The following is a 10,289-nucleotide window of genomic DNA, read 5'->3' as shown; positions in this document are numbered from 1 at the left end:
GAGACACACAAAGAGAGGCAGAGACACAGGCAGAGGGAGAAGCAGGCTCCCTGCAGGGAGCCTGATGCAGGACTCGATCCCAGGACCCCAGGATCATGACCTGAGTCAAAGGCAGATGCTCAACCACTGAGCCATCCAGGCATACAGACAATTATCTTTTAAAGAGATTTAATTAACTATTAAAAAATATTTTACATTTATACTGTTCCAGAACTTTAGCTCTAGCTAAGCTCCACTAATGTTTTTCTCTTATGTCTCTTTAGATCTGTAGGTGGAATCTCTTGCTAAATCCATCACCTCTCCCACAGCTCTCTAAGAGCTCCTTTATTAAATGTCCTTCAGAAAATCACTTTGTATGTGTGCCATCTGTTTCTAGAATGATAATGTACTGATAAAAAATTAAATGCAATTCTTTTTTTTTTCTATGAACCCTTGGAAAGACAGCTTTTGTGGATTATCCCAGAGGTTTCCGTTATAAATGCCAATTCCCAAGGAAGTACTAGTTTATCGTTCAGACATTGTACACTTTACTATTTTCAAGATCTTCAAGTTACATGAAGAAAACTGCATGTTTATACACATAGCGACCAAGATATTTTGTTTATGTCGGTTATTGTACATTTATTAAATTCCCAATCAGCCTGAATAGATTGTTCTGAATACTATAGAATTTCTCAAAGAACATGATTCTAGTTTAATAATTATCGTTTTTTATTGAACTATAGTTGACATAAAATGTTATATTATTTTCAGGTGTACAACATAGTGATTTGACAGTCTATACCTTATGCAATGCTCACAACAATAAATATAGTTACCATCTGTCACCATATTATTGACCATATTCCTTATTCTGTATTTTTCATTGTGATGACTTATTCATTTTACAACTTGACGTTTGTACTTTTTACTTTCCTTTACCTTTTTTGCCACCCCCACCCCCATGCCCTTTCTGCTCTGACAAACCATCAGATTGTTCTTTATATTTATAAATCTGTTTCTATTTTTTGTTTGTAGGTTGATTGATTTGTTTTGCTTCTTAGATTCTACAAATAAGTGAAGTCATATATTTGTATTTCTCTGACTTACTTCACTTAGCATAATACCCTCTAAGTCCATCCATTTTGTGAAAATGGCAAGATTTCATTCTTTTCATGGCTGAATAATATTCCATTGTGTTTTTATAGCACATCTGTATCCATTCATCTACTAATGAGTATGTAGGTGGCCTCTGTATCTTAGCTATTGTAAATAATGCTGCAATAAACATAAGGGTGTGTATATATTTTTGAATCAATGTTTTTGTTTTATTTGGGGAAATACCCAGCTGTGAAATTACTGACTTGTATTGTATTTCTTTTTCTTGTTTATGACTTTTTGAGGAAGCTTCATACTATTTTCCATAGTGGCTACACCAGTTTACATTCCCACCAATAGTGTATGAGAATACCCTTTCTCCACATCCTTGCCAACACTTGTTATTGATCATCTTATTGTTGGTTTGACTTGATGTTAAGCACCTTGTGTCTTAGTTGGTCACCTGTATATCTTTTTTGGAAAAATGTCTATTTGGGTCCTCTACTCATTTTTCAATGGAATCATTTGCTTTATTGGTGTTGATTTGGTTTATATCAATGTTTTGTAATTTTGGGTGTGTTTTTAATTTTGTTGATTTCTACACTGATATTTTAAGCTTACTTTACATACTTTGGGGTGGTTTTTTTTAAGATTAATTTATTTATTTTAGAGAGAGAGCGCATGATGAGGGGGAGGGGTAAAGGGAGAAGGAGAGGGAGAAAACATCAAGTGAACTCCCAACTGAGCACAGACCCTGATGTGGGGCTTGATCCCATGACCCTGATATCATGACCTGAGCTGAAATCAAGAGTTGAATGTTTAAGTGACTGAGCCACCCAGGCACCACTATAATGATTTTTCTATTTCTTCCTGATATTCTATCAGTTTTCTCTTGAGGTATTTTGAAACTATGTTATTAAGCACATACACATTTAAGAGTGTGCATCTCCTTGATAAATTGGCTCTTTTATCATTATAATTGACTCTCTGTATCATCTATAATATTCTTCTCTCTGAAATATACTTTGATATTTGTAGTTAGGATCTCCACCCTCAACTCTAAGTTACTGGGCCCCTCCAAGCCAATATACAGCACGTGGTGTCCATTAATGACTCTGGGTCATTCCTTTCTGAAGTTGCCAAATGCAGATAACTCTGCCTCACTTTTCACACCTATAGGTTATATCCCCTCAGGCTCTCCCATTCCTCAAGTTGCAAGCACCTTCTGAAGACCTTAAAATGCATTAATGAAGAGAGTGAATGAATAACATAACATAGGACACACTTGCAGGGGTCTCCTGGACTTGTTTGCTATGCTCTATGTATACAGTACTTCCAAGATGTCAGTTCAAGGACCAGGTCCATAGGATAATTAAAATAGTAAGGATAATAGAATAAATGTCTCTTTTTTTTATATATATATATTTTTTATTTATTTATGACAGTCACACACACAGAGAGAGAGAGAGAGGCAGAGACACAGGCAGAGGGAGAAGCAGGCTCCATGCACCGGGAGCCCGACGTGGGATTCGATCCCGGGTCTCCAGGATCGCGCCCTGGGCCAAAGGCAGGCGCCAAACCGCTGCGCCACCCAGGGATCCCAGAATAAATCTCTCTTAAAACTAACTTGTTCAATTGGAAAGAATTGCATTTAATTCTGAAATTACACATGATTTAAGTGTTCTTTCTTTGAAAAATGTTAAAGTTGTCTTTCTTGATGAAATGTAAATCATGTTAGATATTTTTAAGTCTTCATTTGAAAAGAAATGAAAGAAAAGTCTTAAGTTTTAATTCTGCTGCACCAGAAGCTCTGTTCATATACTGGTGCAATAAATAGAAACCTTGGGGATCCCTGGATGGCTCAGCGGTTTGGCGCCTGCCTTTGGCTCAGGGCGCGATCCTGGAGTCCCGGAATCGAGTCCCGCATCTGGCTCCCGGCATGGAGCCTGCTTCTCCCTCCCCCCCTCCCCCGTGTGTGTCTATCATAAATAAATAAATCTTTAAAAATAAATAAATAGAAACCTTGAGATCATTCCTCCAAGACAGTGCTCTTCAATGGTGTACATATGCCCCAGGAATTACACAAGAAATCAATTTGGGTGTGGGAAGAAAGTATCAGAATCTACCTTTAAACATTCACTTTTTTAAAAGATTGTTTATTTGAGAGAGAGAGAGAGAGAGAGAGAGAGAGAGAAAGAAAGGTAGAGAAAGCACAAATTGGGGGAGGATCAGAGGGAGAGGGAGAAACAGACTCCCCACTGACAGGGAACTGGACACGGGGCTCAATCCTGGAATCCTAGCTGAAGGCAGATGCTTAACCAAATGAGCCACCCAGTGTCCCTAAGCATTCATTCTTATTTAAAAAGAAGAACTACTTATGCTTTACTCATCTTTAACAGGCGGAACAGCAGATTACTGCCGATGGTGCTTATCAGATGGTTCCTATTACATGCGAATCATGAGGTCTCCTGAGAGAAGAGTATTGGGAGAGTCAATCTGCCAAGAACCCTGAATATCCCTGCACATTCTGTCTGGCTGTAACAAGAATATAAGGTCTTGACTATTCTTTATGAAAGCATGTCTCATGGCTATAGGTACAGCAAGCGACCTGGAGAGGTGAAATACTATTATCCCACAGAAAAAAAGATTTACTACTGTTCACTGTAAAAAAAAAAAAAAAAAAAAAGTGAATCTTCACAGCTCTCCTAGATCTCTACTATATTGCAACCCATTGCATGTGCAGACATCCATTATAGAACATTTTCTTCACTCCTGTGGTAGTTGAGGGACTTGGGGACAGGAAACTGGAGACATGAAACTCTTGCTACTGCTTTTGCCACAAATAATGAAGTCTGTTGTCTCTCACCTCAGTGTCTGGTGCCATTCATGGAATAGTAATTATCTGTTAGTTTGCAAGTTCAACAAAATCCTAGATCTTGTATAATTCTTGATAGAACACTGTCCCCAATATAAAAAGCTGGCAGTGGAGTCTCTTGCTGGTTTGCTTTCAGCAAGCATATGGTAACATATTACAGAGTATAGGTGCCCCTTTATGTGGATTTACTGATTACATCATCTAGCTTTAACCAAATAACCCTCACAAAATGGGCAAATAGCTTAAAAAGATTCCTTCAAGGAACCTTCAGATTAAAGGTCCTATTAATACAAGCACAGGGAGCAACATAGAAAGCATTTAGATGGCAGTTTCTAGTTACTTGTTTAAACTCTCTGATAAAGAGATTTTTGCTGATAAAAACCAAGGACAAATTAATCAGATCTGACAAAATTCAGCCACCCAAAGTAGGTATTGTCAGAAATACATACAGATTTATGAAATAAATACAGATTTATGAAAAATCAATCTTATCCTAAATGTCTATTGTGCACTGAGATGTTATCTAGCCAAAATGATTAGTGACATCTTAAACAATGCTTTTCATTTTTATCTATTATTTTAGTACTTATTTTTATATATGCTTCACAAACCTCACAATATATTATTGTATTATGTATATTGTAGCATGGTTATCTATCATCTATCATCTATCTATGTGTCTTTTGGTTCTGATAAGGGGAGCAATCATGTGCCTTTACTATGAGAATAAAGGCTTCTCTGCACATCAATGCTGGAAGCATTCTATCATTATTCCTCAAGGCAGTAATAGAGACTAAGTTCTGAAATTCACAGAGGCACTATCGCAGGCAGTGGCACTGAACCCTTTTTCACTGTTACACACCTGGGGTCTCTGATTCACACCATCAGTAATAGTCATTTATTGACAGTGAGCCAGGGACTGAGGTAATAATGAATAATGAGTAATCACCTTTACTAAATAACCAGACCAGTATCCTTTTTTTACATGTATTAATTTTCCCATAATACATGTGTGGAAACTGCCAGAGTTATTGGGCAAGTGACTTGTACTGAGTCACCCAACTGGGGAGTGGCAGGGTCACATGACCTGTGAAGCTCCAAAACCTCTTCTTCAGTCACTCTCTTGATATGTGGACTGTTAGGAGTGTAGAAAGGCCTTAGTAATCCTGCAAACATGCCCACCAGCTCCTGTCAGTGAGTATAAGTGTTTTCCCAGCAGACTTTTTTAATGCTGAGTACAGTTAAGCCTTTTTTGTTTGTACAAAGAGCTATTTCCTGCCCCAGCCCCAGATGAGCTGTGGCTGTCGTCCACTAAAGTTGTCAGGACCATTCTTCCTGCAGGAGCCACCCAGGAACTTTCCAGCAACTGACTGGGCTGAGCAGATTCCTGTTGGTAATTCTCAGTTGTCTGCATAGGGGTGCACTGTCATTACACATGTAATTTAGTTTCCTATGTAAATGCTATGCCTTCTGTTTTTGTAGGAACACGTAAGCCCCAAAGCTGAAAGATGCTCAATTTATTTTTCAAAAGAAAATGATCAGTTGTATTCTACAAATATATTAATTTTAAAAAGGGAAATAGAGATTAAATTCCAAAAGGGAAGATACCAAGGAGCATTTTCAGACACCAAGAACATTCCTTTATAAACCGATTGTTAATGATACAAGAAAAGCTCCCACATGCAAATGAGAACCATGCAATGCTTCAGGGAGATCCCTGTGCTCATTATTCAGATTCATTATTCAGGCACTAACATCATGCACTTTTTCTTAGGTATGCTCGATGGTAGAAAATTATGCACAGGAGGCAACTACTGTTTTCCTGTGGGGGAATTTGAAAGTCCCTTCTTGAAAAGGAACAATAAACACTTTTAGAGGATTCAGAAAACCTAAAATCTGTGACTCCATTTTTTTAAAGTGCAGACTAAACTTTTCTCAAATGTGTTTTCTTCAAAATTATGACTTGTCAAGACCAATTCTTGTGAGGAGTGCACTAGTTGTTATATTTGTTGACTTTACACTGTTCTGACATTGAGAATTATCTTCCCTCTTTGCATTTTATTGTTTTAAAGTATTTTTAGTAGGTAATCTTAAGCTTTGCTTCCCTGAAATTTCCTTCTGCTCTTTCTCACCCTCCCCTTTCTTACACTCAGAGCTGCATAAATTTTTCTACCATTAAAGTATGAATGAATTTTTAATTTGCTAGTAAGTTTATTTTTAGATTGTTATATACCTCTCATTTCAACCTCTGGGCAAATTTGAGACAGATGTTGCAAGTTCTTTGTAATTTATATCTGTAATATGAAGAATTAAGGCAAAATTTATCCAGGTTTCATATACCTTATATAATCATAAATATACTATAGTCCATACAAAGAAGATATTTTATTATTTCTCTCCTATTTTTCTTTTCTTCTTCTCCTTCTTCTTCTCCTTCTTCTTCTCCTTCTTCTTCTCCTTCTTCTTCTTCTTCTTCTTCTTCTTCTTCTTCTTCTTCTTCTTCTTCATGGCCAGAGGAAGAGGGAGAGAGGAAGAATCTTAAACAGACTCCATCCCCAGTACAGAGCCTGATGCAGGGCTTGATCTCACAATCTTGACATTGTGATCTGAGCCAAAATCAAGAGTTGGACACTTAACTGAGCCACCCAGGCAACCCTCTTTGTCTTCTTCTTGTTGTTGTTTTCTATTTTGATTTTAATATTTACTTTGAGAGCGGGCGGTGGGGGGAGATCAAAGGGAAAGGATCTCAAGCAGATTCCCCTTTGAGAAGGGAGATGCAGGGCTCCATCTCAGGCCCCTGAGATCCTGAGCTGAAATCAAGAGTTGTACATTTAACCAACTGAGCCACCCAGGCACCCCACCTCTGTTTTTTTCCTTAATTAACCAGGAAAACCAATTTTTGTCAGTAGAGGAGAAAATACAGAAGTTAATTAGCTATTTAAATATTTTTAGTGCTTTTAAAATACTTATGTATAATGATATGTATATAATGGAAGGGTAGGAAATAATTCTTTATTTTGAAAGGTTAGATTGTGATTGTGGGACATGATGTTGATAGTCAACTGTGTTTGTACTTTTTGTAATCAAACTAAAAAGGTTTTGTTTTCAACAATATTTAGCAAACATGTTTTATGTTTATTATTCAGAAAGAATATAGGAGCTCAAATTGAAACAGGGGACTTGAATATTCCAAACTCAAATTTGAAGAATATGCTAAGGATATCTTCTGCATTCTGTATACAAAGGAAGTAGTGGTAATTATTTAGGAAATAATTTAAAAAATATATAGTTATCAAGGGCCAATAATTGAATTCTATTGAAATATAAGAATAGATAATAAAATATAAAATCAAAACATTTTTGTTGCCCATATATTCATTTTATTCATAATTTTCTTGGAAAGTTGATAAGCAAAAGACATATCAAAATTTATACTTCATTCAGGAGAACCCCTGGGCCAGATAGTCATACTCAGAAAAAATAAGTGGAGATATCATTGAGAGAACACAGTAAATAATGAAGGAAAAGAAGATTGGAATAGACAGGCATTTGTCAGTGGAAAATGTTAATAGTATAATCCTTGAAGGTGAATCTTTGAAAGCAATATTTTTCTGTAACTACCAAAAAAAAAGTTGGTCCTGAACCACAACCAGAAATGACAAATGAAGAATAAATAGGATAAAGAAACCCAGTATTAACCAGTATACATTGCAAGAGAATATCAAAGACCCCTGCAGAATCTGGGATCTGATGACCCTTAATTCCCCTAGTCTAGAACTGCAGCTCTCCCTCCAGCCATCAACACCAGAGCTCCAGATGTCTAGTCCCTGGCTCTTTGGTCAGGCTGCCTGACTGGCCTGATGACCCATGATAGAGAGAACATTAACCCTGACCTGGGGCACAGTGCCCAGCTGATCACAGACTGGAGAGCATGCATTAGACTTCCTCCTCGTACCTCTGTAGGGTGAACTAGGAAAAAATATAATAAAACAAAACCCTCTTCCCTCAGAATGAGCCTAAGAACTTGTGACTGTCTTGGCTTGTTGACTGAGGATGATGCAACAGGCAAGCACCCTCTCCTGGGGCTGGGCCTGCATTTGCACTCCTTGTGTGGCTGTCAGCTAAATAGTAACTTGATCCTAGAACCTGTGGAGGAGAACAGTGTGGTCAGAAACAGAGTGACACATGCATGTCCTGGGCTCAGCCTTAGGACAGAGTTGCCTTCTAAGCCAAAGGGAGAAAGGCTGTGCTGGGACCCTAAGGGTCTGATGTTTGGTTCCTAGACAACATGCTGCACATACAGAGATGCACAAAGGGAAGCCAGGTATGGCTTCATTCTTTGGCACAGCCCTGCCTGGACTTTCAGAGCCCCAGCCTGAGGGCTACAGAGACCTGTGCTCACCAAGATACATGTGTGGTTTCTGTGCTGGACTGAAACCATAGCCTAGGATGTGATGACCTGGGCTCTGCAGAGGTCAGTGCTCTGCTGGACTCCTGGCTGTGCCCAATCTCCCTGATTTCCCAACCTTGCCTAGCCCACTGCAGTGTTGCACTGTCCACCAGGAGCCAGGATGTGCAATAGTTGCCAACCTCCTGAGCAGACACACCATGGTACCAGATGCCAAGGAGCCCATGGGAGGACCTGGACTCTATTCCAGGTTCTCTGAACACAGACAAGAAAGGATGGTCCCAGCAACTTTCAAGGACCCAAATGTGAGAAGGAGAGAATGAGGACAGGATGGCCACTTGTGGGTGGCAGGATGTCAACCTAAAACAACTGAGCTTCATGAGAAAGAACACACTATAATTTAGGACATGGCTGATCTCCATGATGAACTGAGCACCTAGGCTCTCCAGGCCTCTCCACTCACACTTAAGAGACTGCATTTCAAGAACCCCAGGAAGTAACACAGGACTCCCCAAACCCAGTCTCCCTTCCAAGATGGCACCTTCAAACTGACTGCATGCACACAGACAGGCAGGTCCTGCTGTCTCCGTATTCCAGGGCCCAGCATCACACTAGGTTGTGAGGTAAGGAATCTGGACCTCAGGGAAATGACCCCTGAGAGTAGCTCTGTTTTCCAAAGACAAATACAAATACTATTTGGCTTCTGAAACTTATGCAAACAAAAAAGAAATTCTAGTTTAACAGCGAATCATACTGTTTTTCATGAAATGCATATTAAATAAAGCAATTAAAGCCCAGAGGCTTTAGATGTAAAATTAAAATGGCATCTTGAGCTGTTTAAAATGCATCAGAAGATCGTATGAGACACAAGTCCAACTGTATTCTACAGGAGTTTAGGTAAATATATGAAAGGCAAATTGTAAGTAAAGCATTACTCCCAAACTATGGGTGTGGGGGTCTCATCCTATCACTTTGAACAGAACTAAAACAGTGCAGCAATAGCTAGTCCCAAAGCTGATATGATACTTGCTACAAGTATAAAAGGCAGATCTTGAGCTAAGCAGGCCACCTTTCCTACGGGTCTTTCAGTTCTTGGTTATGTTTACTATTCTTTCCTCTTTTCATCTATTTCTTTTTAATTTCAAATTCAAATGCCAAAATATTCACCTATTAGTTTATTCTCTATCCAGCCTGAACTTTTTTCAATTTCCTTTTTCTGTAATTAGTTTTATATTCCTCAATTGTGTAATATTTCCACCTAGTACTGAGTTTTCATGCTTCAAATGTATGCCTTTCCATACTTTAATGCATATATATTTGCTTTATATTTTTAAATCAATTTTTAAAGTAACATTGATTTCAAACTCTGTTGTCAGAATTTTGTTGTGCTCAGCAGTAAGGATTGAAAAGCCAGAAGGAAAAAACATAGCTTTTATCCTCAGGAGGCTACAGAGAAATGTTCTCTGACTTTGTAAAAAGAAGGCCAGTTTCTTGTTTAGCCATTTCTGTTGACTTTGAATCTATAGGACTTTAAAATTATTTCCTACTTGTGTTTGTATACTTGTGTTCTGATCATCCCCCACAGTAGATCAATAATGTTGATATGGTTGAATTAGTGATACTTCTATAAAATGTTAGAGAAAGAAAAAATAAGAAAAAATTTTGGATTTTTAGCATTCTGAATGTTGGCTAAGAGGCAATTTAACCACTAAGCACATTATTCCATTCCATTGTCATAATGTATATGTACATATAAACACATACTTGTCATACATGATATATATTTATTTTTAAATTAACTTTATTGGGGGGTAAATTTACATAAAGCTAAAAGCACTCATGTCTTAACATTCATGCATAGTATAGTTAGATTAATTTTGACAAATGTATATAGTTGTATACACACTACCACAGTCATGATACAGAAAA

Source organism: Canis lupus, chromosome 1, assembly GCF_048164855.1.
Source record: "Canis lupus baileyi chromosome 1, mCanLup2.hap1, whole genome shotgun sequence".
Classification (NCBI taxonomy): Eukaryota; Metazoa; Chordata; class Mammalia; order Carnivora; family Canidae; genus Canis; species Canis lupus.
This window is presented reverse-complemented; position numbering follows the sequence as displayed.